Source organism: Acomys minous, assembly GCF_964271855.1.
Source record: "Acomys minous genome assembly, chromosome: 6".
NCBI lineage: Eukaryota > Metazoa > Chordata > Mammalia > Rodentia > Muridae > Acomys > Acomys minous.
Window position 1 is genome coordinate 120,688,529 of NC_140487.1, and position 13,896 is coordinate 120,702,424.

Consider the following 13,896-nt stretch of genomic DNA (forward strand, 5'->3'; position numbering starts at 1 on the left):
TCACAGCCCTTTCCAAGCAAGGTGCCTGGCAGCCTAAGAACCCCTGAAACCTCAGCCTGTGTTGAGTCACACAGACTTGAATCTCTGAACAACTGCATAGATGCCTCTCCACTGGTAGTATAACAGTCTAATTTGGACAGTTTATAGTTAAGTATATTCCCAGCGTATCCTATATGAAGAATAAAAGGGGCAGGCAGCGTGAACCGATGTCAAGTGCATGTGCAGAAAGGCAAACTGTGTCTTTCAAGTGAAACCTTCGGAGAGAATCCCCTACTTACCATCTTACGCCTATGCATGTTAAGATTAAAATCAGATGCATTATAGAAAGGGATGCATGTCATAAGAATATTAACATATGACTTAATCCATCAATAAAAATATAGAGCCACTCAAATCACTCCCCCACAGTAACCAGACTCTCCTTCCTTTAGACCCTATAGGAAAGTATTCCTGGCTACCAGGAGAGACCCTTCCCCCAGTCCTTGCTTGCTGAACTCCTCCAGGCAAACCCAGAAGTGATGAGGTCTGCCCCATCCCTCCATGCACCACTTCGCTGGATCTACCTGAAATTCCAGATTGGCAGCCAGCATGGACTACTGAAGGCAGTCAGCCAGCAGGGATCACCAGAGGCCTGCAGCCATCAGGGCTTCCCAGATCTACCTGCAATCCCAGAGGTCTACTGTCATTAGGGATCACCAGGCCTACCAACACCAGGAACAATCAGATGGCTAAAGGGCAGTGTAAAAAACACAGTCAACAAAACCCAGGGCAATATTGACCACCATAACCCAGCTATCCTGCCACAACAAACCCTGGATATCCTAACACACCTGAAGAGCAAGAAAACAGCCCTAAATCTAATCTTATGAAGATGATAGAGGCCTTTACAGACAAAAAAAAAAAAATGAATGAATCCCTCAAAGAAATACAGGAAAATATAATCAAATAGGTGAAGGGAATAAATGAATCCCTCAAAGAATTACAGGAAAATATAAGCAAACAGGTAAAAGAAATTAATAAAACTGTCCAAGAAGACCTGGAAATGGAAGTCGAAGCAGTAAAGAAAACACAAGCTGAGGCAATCTTGGAAGTGGAAAACCGAGGAAAGAGAACAGAAGCTACAGATGCAAGCATCACCAACAGAATGCAAGAGATTGAAGAGAGAATCTCAGGTTAGAAAATATGCTAGGGGGCTGGAGAGATGACTCAGTGGTTAGGAGCACTGCCTGCTCTTACAAAGGACCCGGGTTCAATTCCCACATGGAAGCTCACAACTGTCTGTAACTCTAAGATCTGACATCCTCACACTAATGCGCATAAATTAAAATTAAATAAAATATTTTTTTAAAAAAAGAAAATATGCCAGAAGACATTGATACATTGGTCCAAAAAAATGCTAAATCTAAAAGGTTTCTAAAACAAAACATCCAGGAACTTTGGGACAATATGAAAAGACCAAGCCTAAGAATAATAGAAATAGAAGCAGAGAATTTCCCAGCTCCAAGGCCCAGAAAATATCTTCAATGAAATCATAGAAGAAAATGTCCATAACTGAAAGAAGATGCCTATAAACATATAAGAAGCTTACAGGATTGAACCAAAAAAGAAAATCCTCCCACCACATAATAATCAAAACATGAAATGTAAATAACAAAGAAAGAATATTAAAAGCTCCAAGGAATAAGAGCCAAATAATATATAAAGGCAGACCTACTAGAATAACACCAGACTTCTCAACAGAGTCTTTAAAAGCCAGAAGGGCCTGGGCAGATTTCATGCAGATTCCAAGAGACCACAGATGCCATCTCAAACTACTATATCCAGCAAAACTTTCAATCGCCGTGGATGAATAAAACAAAATGTTCCATGACAGAACCAAACTTAAAAGAATATTTTTTTCCACTAAGCCAGGCCTACAGAGGATACTAGAAGGAAAATGCCAACACAAGGAAGGTAACTACACCCAAGAAAATGGAGGAGATAAATAATTTCACACAAGCAAAACCAAAAGAAGGAATCACACACTACTATGACCAATATCATAATTACAGGAATCAATAATCATTGATCACTAATATCTCTCAACATCAATGGACTCAGTTCCCAAATAAAAAGACACAGGCTAACAGGCTAATTCTTCTGCACGCAAGAAATGTACCTCAGCAACAAAGACAGGCATTACCTCAGAGCTAAAGGTTTTCCAAATAAATGGACCAAAGAAACAATCCAGAGTGGCCATTCTAATATGTAATAAAATAGACTTTCAACAAAAACAAGAGAGGGGGGGGGATGGGAAAGGACACTTCAGAAAAAATTCCCCAAGACGGCGTCTCAGTTCTGAACATCTATGCCCCAAATACAAGGGCACCCACATTCATAAAAAGAAACATTACTAAAGCTTAAATCACCCACTGAACCCCACACATTAATAGCGGGAGACTTCAACACCCCCACTCTCACCAATGGACAGGTCAACGAGACAAGAAGCTCAGCAGAAAAATACAGCAGGAGTTTTGGTCACTTTAAAAACTCAATTATGTTAATGTAGACATGCTTTGTTTTAATCCCGGGTATGGGATATGAGGCTGCCTTAGCATGTCCACAACAGCAGACTATTGGCCTTGTGTGGGCTTTGAGAAAGACATGATCTTTGCCAGATGCAGATAGTTTAAATCTGAGGACTCTGAGAGGGTATAAATTCCAGAGCCTGGGGGTCGGGGTGCTCCAAGGAAGAAGAAAGCTGATACTGCCCCCTGCTGCTCCTGGTTGCTGTTTTGATGGTTTGATGAGAAGTTGGAGATATCCTAAAATAGAGATTAGGTTTGCCCCCAAGGAACCCAATGACCCTAACCAGCAGGAAGTAGCTACAGAAAATGATGCCCTCTCTCCCCACTAACCTTCTTTCTCTCCTAACTGGTGGTGGGGGATTGGAAGGGATTGGAGTGTAGACGGAATGTAGAGACATATAAAAACCAAAATAAAATAGGGGAAGAATACAAGCCTACAAGTGGCGCCCAGACGTAGGGCTTGGAATAGTGAAAAGTCTGGTTTCTATGGCCATAAAGGAGAAATGAATATGCTGTTTCAGAGTGTCAGCAAATGATGTACTGCAGCTCCTTCCTCCCGGAGGGGACTTTCTGTTTTTTGCTTCATCTTCTCCCTATATTCCATTTCAAAAAAAAAAAAAAAGGTTGGGAGAATGGGTAAACAAGTGGAAAAGTTGTTAGTGGATATGGAGGGGTCTAAGAAACAAACAAAAAAAAATAGATGAAATAGGAAAATCAGAAGGGCCAGTCAATTCTCTCATTTTTTTGAAAGGATTGCAGAATTAGTTGTGAAACTAGACAGTTTGTTGGTAGGGATGAAAGTACTTGGGAAGCGAGAAGCACTGCTGAAAAAGGGAGAATAAAGGGGTTCAGACCTGATAACTGAGAAGTGGAGTTTCCCAAAATTGCCTCCTTGTCCTATCCAGTTCCCACCGCCCATGAACAGGCTGGAGAGCCAGGAGGAGCAGAAGGCCCTACAGGGTGAAATGATTAAAGAGAAACAGCCCATTTTGAGCGGAAGGGATAATCTTGAGCAGACTGAGCTACCAGAGGAGCAGCCTCAGGTTAAGAGGCTATCGCCATTAGCTTTCCCAGTAGTTACCAAAAGCCTTCGATTTCAAAATGCTCAGTGCTTCAATTGTGGTAAGTTTGCTCATTTAAAAAGAAAGTGTGACAAAGCTGCTAAAAAGCCTCAGAGCTCAAGATGGCTGGTGCATTAACTCTGTGAAGTATAGTACTTTCTGCAGAGAAGTAAACAGAATTTCTGGTGACAAGTTCTCCTAAAGAATGCCTAAGCTTCTTGGAGTTTGTAGATGCTGTGGTAAAGGGTGTCACTAGAGGTAACCTTCTGTCATTAGGAAGTAGGTTTGGGGCCATGGCTCAAGGCTCAGCAGCAAAAAGTACAAGCCGTTCCAGACAAGAGCAGCCAAGAGTTGCCAGGTTATAGAGGAGAAAAAAAAAAAACTTGACCATTGATTTGAAAAGCATTTGGTTCACTGATAATCTTCTTTGAAGAAATCAACAAGTCTCATTAATGTCAGAGAAAAAAATCTTTTGGACTAAAGGGGAAAATGTAGTGGGAGTTTGGGTTCCTTTTTTAAAAAAAAAAACAGTTATGTTATATAAACATGCTTCTGTTTTAATCCCAGGTGTGGGATATGAGGCTGCCTTACATTGTCCGCAACAGCAGACTATTTGCCTCATGAAGGCTCTGAAATGGGCGTGATCTTTGCCAGCTGCAGATAGTTTAATTCTGAGGACTCTGAAAGGGTATAAATGCCAACCCCCCAGGGGGAGGGGCTCCAAAGAAGAAGAGGCCTGCTATTCCTCCCTGCTGCTCCTGGTTGCTGTTGTGACCATTTGTTGAGAAGAAGTCAATGATATCCTGAAACAAAGATTGGACTAGCCCCAAGGGACCCAGTGACCCTAACCATAGGAAGCAGCTAAAGAGAACTATGCCCCATCTCCCCACTAACCTTCTTTCTCTTCTAACTGGTGTTGGGGTAAAGGGCCTGGGGTGGATAAGGAAGGCAGAGGTATTTAAAAAAACTTCAATAAAATAGATAAAAAGTACACCTACAGAAAAATAATGAAACTAGCCAATGTTATGAATCAAATGGACCTAACAGTTATCTACAGAACATTTCACAACACAGAATCGTCTCCAATAATGGCCATATACTGATAGCAAAGCAAGATGCAACAGATTCAAGATTATTGAGATAACTCATTGTATCTTATCAGACTACCATGGTCTAAAAGCTGGGCCTTAACAACAACAGAAACAACAGAAAGCCTACAAACCCATGGAAACTAAACAGCTCTATACTTAATGGCCACTGGGTCAGGGGAGAAATAAAGAAAACTTAAAGACTTTCTAGAAGTCAATAAAAATGAAGACACAGCATACCCAAACTTATGGTATACAATGAAAGCAGAGCTAAAAGGAAAGGTCATAGCACTAAGCACCTTCATAAAGAAATTGAAGCAGTCTCACACTAGAAACTTATCAGTGCACTGAAAGTTCTAGAACAAAAAGAAGCAAACACACAAAAGAGGAATAGGTGAGAGTAAATATTCAGACTCAGAGCAGAAATCAATAAATTAGAAACAAAGAGAACAACACAAAGAATCAACAAAAATAAAAGCTGGTTCTTTCTTTTTTGTTGTTGTGTTTTGTTTTGTTTTGCCTTGCTTTGTTTTTTGAGACAGGGTTTCTCTGTGTAGCCTTGGCTGTCCTGGATTCGCTTTGTAGACCAGGCTGGCCTTGAACTCACAGAGATCCACCTGCCTCTGCCTCCCGAGTGCTAGGATTACAGGTGTAAAAGCTGGTCCTTTGAGAAACTAAACAAGATCGTCAAACTCTTAGCCAAACTAACTAAAAGACAAAAAGATAATATCCAAATTAACAAAATTGGAAATGAAAAGAGGGAACATGACAACAGCCAACCAAAGACTCTTTAAGTCTTATTTCAAAAGTGTGCACTCCACAAAACTGAAAACTCTAAATGAAATGGGCATTTTTCTTGATAGGCTCCACTTACCAAAGTTAAATAAGATCAGGTTAACAATCTAAATAGTCCTACAATCCCTTTAATATATATATAAACAGTCATTAAAAGTCTTCCAACCAAAAAAATCCCAGAGCCAGATGGTTTTAGGGCAGAATTCTACCAGATATTCAAAGATGATCTAATGATCTAACACCAATACTCCTCAAATTATTCCACAAAATAGAAACAGAAGGAGCATTACCAAACTCATTCTATGAAGCTACAGCCAGCCTGATACCTAAACCACACAAAGATTCAAACAGGAAAGAGAATTCCAGACCAATATCCCTCATGAACATTGATACAAAAGTACCCACTAAATGCTTGCAAACTGGGGACTGACTCTGACATGAACTCTGGTGCCCCATATTTGACCACCTCCCCTTGCTGAGGAGGCCTGGTGTCTCTCAAAGAAAGAATAAGCAGGCTACCAAGATGAGACTTGATAGCCTGTGACCATATAGTGGGGGAGGAGGTCCCCCTCGGTCTTAGACCTAGGGGAGGGGAATACGGTGGAAGCAGGAGGAAGGGAGGAACAAGGGGATACAAGTGATGGGATGACAACTGAGTTGTAATCTGAATAAATTAATTAAATAATTTTTTAAAATTTTTTAAAAATGTTTTTAAAAAGACAAAGTTGGAAGACAAAAAAAAAGTTTGCAAGCTGAATCCAAGAACACATCAAAATATCATCCACTGTGATTTAGTAAGCTTCATCCCAGGGAGGCAGGGATGGTTCAACGTATGAAAATATATCAATATAATCCACCATATAAACAAAGTGAAAGGAAAAAAATACATGATCATCTTATTAGATACTGAAAAATCCAGCACCCCTTCTTTATTACCTTTTTTCTTTTCTTTTCTTTTTATTTATTATGTTTCTTTTTAATATTTACATTTATATTATTACATATGAATAAAATAAACTACATACAGCAGGAAGAAGAGGCAATCATGAGTTATATAAATGTTACATTCATCGTGATTTGGCTGTTTGTTTTTGTCAAACCTGAAGTAAATATCTTTCTTAGCAGGAAGAAACAAGAGGCAATCATGAGTTATATAAATGTTACATTCATCGTGATTTGGCTATTTGTTTTTGTCAAACCTGAAGTAAATATCTTTCTTATCTTGTTGGGTCTAAATTTTTTAATGAAAATCAATATCTATCATATTTCATTTCTATTAACTTAACTCATCTACCTTGATCTAAAAAGAACTTATCCCCTAACTAACTAAACTTGATTGTAAGACTAAACTATCTGGTCTTTAACCCTCACCAGAGACTTGAGAAGAAATAAAACTTAAATGTCTGAGTGAATCCATAGTGCAGGTTAGCAGCTTCCAAAATAAAAAAAAAATGACTGAGACAGTTTGCTGCCTAAACAGTCACCCAACACTCTCTATAACGTTGGAGCATCACCTTCAGCCTTCTCGCCCAATATCTCTGCCAGACATATTTGCCAGGCAAGAACTATTGAGGACTTGCTTACCCTGTGTTGGCAGAGTTCAGCCATCAACTCTGCCTGCATCCAAGTTTGCCCATTTTTTAGGCAGAACTCTGTGGCAAAAATAAGGGCATTTTGCCCAGTGGCTGGTTTGCCACATTTGAAGCCAACTCCGTAAGGAGGTTCTTTGATGCTCAACATTTTCTTTGAGGTCAGCTGGGTGTTGCCAGGAGGTAACTTGTCTTGTTGTAAAAGACTCTTTAGAATTAAAAAAAAACTTTAAATGCCATATTCTGTAGGTCTCTGAGGTTTTTCAAGACCTTATTTAGCTATTTTACCTTACATAGCTATAGAATCATATCTATCTGTTAGGCCTAGAATATATATTCTTACAATAAAATTAGACTAGTATTTGACATGTCCATGATTTGCATCAATATACAAAATCCTATACCAATGAACTCAAAATAACCTCTTTGTGAGTAACCATCAACCTTTTGTTCTATCTTCCCTCTATATTTCTATGTCTCCCTTTCTTTCTTTTCAGCTCCTATCTCCTTACCTATGAAAGAAAAAGAAAAGAGAGACATCCCTGAGTCCAACCTAGTTTTCTCTCTGTATAAGACCAATAATAGCTTATAACCACCTTCCAATGAAAATAAGCATCTGTAGACCAAGAGAGCAAATAAAAACCTAGCTAACCCCGCCCCTAGAGGAAATGGGAAGTCATTCTCTTAAGGTTTCTTCAGGTTGATTTAGGGTGAATAATACCTTAAAAGGGCTCCCCCCAAAATTAAGGAAAATAGGTAAGCAAGCCAAGGATAGCACTTGTGGGCCAGTTGAGAGATTCCAGGCTTAATAGGAATCTTGTGTGGGACAGACTGAAATGCTGGACCAAATGGGATCAGAAGCTTTCTACAACACTGTCCAGGAAGCTGTCCAATTCTTATGGGTAACAGCAACTGAGGTGCCTGGGGCTGGAACAAGGAGGATGCAGGATGTCAGGGTGCAGCATGCTGAGAGGAATGGATCATGTCAGGTCTGATCCAGCGTCAGCGTCCAGTTCTTTTGTTCTGAAAACATAACTTCTCACATGCATTATACAGTTCTAACATTATAATTGTATGAGGTATGTGTGATGTACAGAGCAATTAGGGCTGATTCTCTGCTCATTGTATGAGCAGAAGTAAGACATCTGCAAATTTTCCTTCATGCCATACTAAAAATGGCCTCTAGCAATAAGTCACAGAGAATCTGTGCCCAGCATGAAGTCTACGCATTTACATCCATATCTCTGCCAGTCTCCAAGCTATTCCCATGTGATGGGATTAGCAATATAAGTTGCCTGCTTGTTCTGCAGTTTGAATTCTTTACATCCCAATTGCTACCCTCTCCCTCAACACTTCCCAGTCCCACCTCTCCCTCATCCCCTTTCCCTCCCTCCCTTAGTCCTTAGAAAGGGAAGCCGTCCTCCCCTAAAGTCTGACTTCAGCTTATCCAGTGTCCTTTGTGCAAGTAACCTCTTCCTCTGTGGCCTGGTGAGACCACCCTACAGGTCTCAGCATTCTGCCCAGTGCCCAGCTTTGAGTCTCAGTAACTGTCTCTATCCCCCGCTGAGTGGAGTCTCTCAGAGGACATCTATTCAACACCCCTTTTTGATGAAAGTCTTAGAGAGGTCAGAGATACAAGGCCTATACCTAAACATAATAAAGGCCCAGCAGGCCAATAGCCAACATCAAATTAAATGGAGAGGAACTTAAAGCAACTACACTAAAATCAGGGATAATACAAGGCTGTCCACTCTCTCCATATCTATTCAATATAGTACTTGAAGTTCTAGCTAGAGCAAAAAGACAACTGAAGGAGAAAAAAGGGATACAATTTGAAAAGGAAGAAGACAAAGTATCTCTTCGCAGATGATATGATAGTATACAAAAGTGTCCCCAGAACTCTACCATGGAACTCTTACAGCTGATAAACATATTCAGCAAAGTGGCTGGATACAAAATTAACTACAAAATATCAGTAGCCCTCCTTTATACAAATGATGAACTGGTTGAGAAAGAAACTAGAGAAACAACACCCTTTACAATAGCCACAAATAATATAAAATATCTTGGTGTAACTCTAACTAACCAAATGAAGGTCTTACATGATAAAAACTTCAAGCTTCAGAAGAAAGAAATTGAAGAAGATATCAGAAGGTGGAAAGATATCCCATGCTTATTGACTTGGAGGACTAACATAGTAAAAATGAGCATTTTACCAAAGCAATCTACATATTCAGTACAATTTGCATCAAAATCCCAACACAATTATTTATAGACCTTGAAAGAGAAATCCTCAACTTCACACAGAAAACTAAAAACCCAAAACAGCTAAAAAACAATTCTGTACAATAAAAGAATTTCTGGAAGTATCACCATCCCTGATTTCAAGTTGTACTACAAAGCAATAGTAATAAAAACCACACGGTGTTGGAATAAAAGCAGACAGGTTGATCAGTGAATTCGAATCGAAGACCCAGAAATAAACCCACACACCTACAGGCACTTGGTTTTTGACACAGAAGCCTGTTGAGTATGGCCTACATTTGTTTATTGCTTTACATTTGTTTATTGCTTACTCCCTGAGAGCCTTAACTGTAGACTATCATGTACCCCAAATATTGCTGTTTAACCTTACCTCCCTGTTTGACTAATAAAGAAAGTCATACCTGGGCAGGGTCAGAGGAAGGTAGACATGGGCAGAGAGAATCTTGGGAAGGATAAAGAAACTGTGGTACATTTACACAATGGAATACTACTCAGCTGTTAAAAATGAAGAAATCATGAAATTCACAGGCAAACCATTCTACACTCCACAGACCCAAAGAAGTTAAGTAACAAGGAGGGCCCAAGGGAGGATTCTTGAATCTCTCTCAGAAGGGAAAATAAAATATATATCGGAAGTGGATGAAGGGAAAGGACTGGTGGGAGGGAGAATGAGAGTGAGGATCAGGTCGGGGAAAGGGAATAGGAGCTGAAAGGACTAGAAGAAAGAAGGGAGCCAATGGGGGGAGGGGATATCTCTGGCATAAGCTGGAGACCCGAGACAGGATAGGCTCCTGGGAGGATATGGGGGTGACTCTAGCAGCAGGCGATATGGAGACTGAAGTGGCCATCTCCTATATCCAGGCAGGACTTCCAGTGGAAGGAGGGGGACACTAACTCACCCATAATACCTTTGACCCAAAATTTACCCGACCTACAAGGTGTGCAGGGATAAATATGGAGCAGAGATTGAGGGAAGGGCCGAACAATGACTGACCCCACTTGGACCTACCCATGGGAGAGAGCCAACCCCTGACACTACTAACAATACTCTCCTATGTTTGAAGAAGGAGACTAGCATAACTGTCCTCTGAGAAGTTCCACCCAGCATTGGATCGATACAGATGCAGAAACCCATAGCCAAACATTAGGTGGAGCCCGGGAAGTTTTGTGGATGTGTTAGGCAAAAGGTAGAGGGGACCCAGAGGGGATAAGAACTTCAAAAGACCAACAGAGTCAAGTAACCGAGGACCATGGGGCTCACAGAGACTGAACCACCAACCAAAGATCATGCATGCATGGATTGGACCTAGACCACACACACACACACACACACACACACACACACACACACACACACACACACACACAGAGCTTGGTCTTCATGTGGGTCCCCTAGCAAGTGGAGTGGCGGGGGGTGTCCCTGACATAGACTCTGTTGCCTGCTTTTGGGTCACTTTCTCCTAGTTGGGCTGCTTTGTTGGGCCTAATTGGAAGAGGCTGTGCTTAGCCCTGACATGACTTGATGTACCAGGGCAGGTTGGTGAGGGGAGTGCCTCTTTTCTGAGGAGAAGGGGAAGAGGGAAAGGAGGAAGTGGGTGGGAGGACAGGAGGGGGAAACCAGGAGAGGAGAACAGGAAGGAGGCTACAATGGGAAGTGAATAAATGAAAGAAAGAAAGAAAGAAAGAAAGAAAGAAAGAAAGAAAGAAAGAAAGAAAGAAATTCTAGACTATGGCCTAAGACCCTGGAGCGGTCTCACTCTTGTGGCCTGCTGTCAATCTTGACAGTATATCCTGTCTAATCTGTACTACCTACCCCTTCACTCATAATAAACTTCGGTCCCTTGGCAAATCTGTGCAGCCCTTATTTTCAGTTCTTTGAGTAAGAGGCAAAGAACCTGGAAACATCCACACAGACCGCCCCTCCCCCACCTCCAGGAACAGTTGTGCCAGAGACTCCATCCTCAACCCACAGGCAGCTCCAGGCTCCATCACCGTGTAACTGCACACCAGCCATGCAAGAAATCTCCATCCTACGATGTTCTTGGCCTTGGGAGAGGCAGGAGGGAGGAGGAGGAAGAGGAGGAGGGGGGGAAGGAAGAGGAGGAGGAGGGAGGTGGGGAAAGGAGGAGGAGGAAGAAGAGGAGGAGGAGGAAGCCAGCATTTCCCAATAACTTGTTGTGCTTGGCCCAAAGCATCTGGAGAAGGTGGGCTGAGGCCCATGCTCTGCTAGGACATTTCGTCTCACCGGGCTATGGTGCTGCCTCTGCTTGTACCCCCTTCCTCACTGCACCCCACTCTGTGGACCCAGGCTAGGCCATGTACACTACAGTGTAAATCTTTCCAATTGGCACAACCCTGGGAGCAGATCCCTTAGGGTCATCATTACCCTAAGAGCCAAGAATTCTGAGAATTCAGGAGAGATGGGGTTGGGGGTGGGGAGCCCTCAAGAAAACAAGCCAGTGACTTGATCCTTGAACCAACACAACATTTCTATTTCCAGCCTGGGATAGGCTCGTCCTCCCGGGAGAGAAATCCTGGCAGAAGAGAGCAAAGGGCCAAGGTACGCATTCACTTTATTGCAGCCTTGAACTGTGTTGGCTGGGAAAAAGCAGCCGGAGGCTTTCCTGGGTGTGAGCCTCACTTAGAAGGAGGGTGAGGCCAAGCTGGTTAGGAGGAAGTTTTGCCTCAGATGGAAACTTGATGGGGTTTCAAACTCACGGGAATGTCCTCCAAAAGGAATATTATGGCCTTGACTTCACAACCACACAGCATTTTCTAGCACCGAGTTAAACCTGGTAAATGCGTAATAAGCATTGTGCCTGTTTCACAGCCTAGGAAAATGGGGTACAGAGAAGTGTCAAGGGTGAACGAGAGAGGCTGGGATGTGGGGTACAGAGAGGTGTCAAGTGTCAACAAGAGAGGCTGGGATGTGGGGTACAGAGAGGTGTCAAGTGTGAACGAGAGAGGCTGGGATGTGGCTCGTGATAAAGTACTTGCCTATCACGCCCAGAAACCCAAGGTTTGTTCCATGGTGCTTCATAAACTTGGTCATGATGGTGTGTGCTCTAATCTCAGCACTCAGAAATGGGGAAGGACCGGGAGTTCTAGTTCAGGAGTTCAAGGTCAGCCTTGGCTATTTGCGGAGTTTGAGGCCAGCCTGGGCTATATGAGACTCTGACTCAAATTGGGGGCCGGGAGGGGGGTCAGGAGGAGGTGGAGCTCAGTCGCAGAGTGCCTGCTGAGTGTCTGACTTCCTTCGTTGTTACTGATATACAACGCTGACCAAAAGCAATTTAGGGGAGGAGGAAAAATTTAACTAATAAATATTTGTTTTATTTCATGTGTACATGTGACATGTGTGTGCCCGAGTGTATATATGTGTGTCATCTGTATACAGGAGTCTGTGGAGGCCGGAAGAGGGCGTCAGATGCCCTGGAACTGGAGTTACAGATGGTTGTGAGCCACCACGTGGATGCTGGGAGCTGAATCCAGGTTCTCTGCAAGAACAACCACAGAGCCGTCTCTCCAGCTCCAGACGTCGGAGAGGCCATTGTCTCTCTGTTCCCGCAGCTTTGTGGCTTTCTGGATAACAGCCACATACCAACATTCCCAGCTTTTTCCCATTCCAATCGCTGCCACTAACAGTAACATTAATTTTCTTAAAGATGTATTTATTTTTACGTGTGTGTGTGTGTGTGTGTGTGTGTGTGTGTGTGTGTATGTGTGTGTGTGTGTGTGTGTGTGCGCGCGCCATGAGTGCTGGTGTCAACAGAGGCCAGAGGAGGATGTTAGATCCCCTAGAGCCAAAGCTAACAGAGCCCTATGAGCCCCTTAATGTGGGCTAGGGAAATCTCAGGAATGGGTCCTCTGCAAAGAGCAGCAAGCATTCAAAGGCTGAGCCATCTCTCCAGCCTAACACTTAAGGTGTTTTTTAATATTTACTGTTTGTTTATTTATTTATTTATTTTGTTTATTTGGTTGGTTGGTTGGTTTTGGCGATGTTGTTTTTTTCAAGACAGGGTCTCACTATGTAGCTCTAGCTGTCCTGTAACTAACTTACTATGTAGACCAGAGATCTGCCTGTCTCTACCTCCCAAGTGCTGGGGTTAAAGGCATTTGCCACTGATGCCTGGATCTACTTTTATTGTTTTTAATACTTCGGCATGGGGTATGTGCACATGAGGCCAGATATATCAAATACACTGAAGCTGGAGATACAGACAGCTGTGACGCTGCGAACCACCTAGGCATCGTGCTGCACATCACGGTCCTAGCCCTGAGGAGATAGGAGGACTCCAGGGGCCAGGCAGCCTAGAGGAAGTGGTGTGCGCCCAGTTCAGTGAAGAGGCCCTATCTCAAAACTTAAGGTGGAGAAGTGGTAGAGGAAGGTGCTCGGAAGCCAACCTATGACCCTCACATGTGTCTGCGAGGGCAAGCACACCTGAACACTCACGTGCACAAAACACACAAACCCAAGGGGATAAAGAGAAATATTATCTCTATGCCAACAAACTTCACAGAACAGCCATTT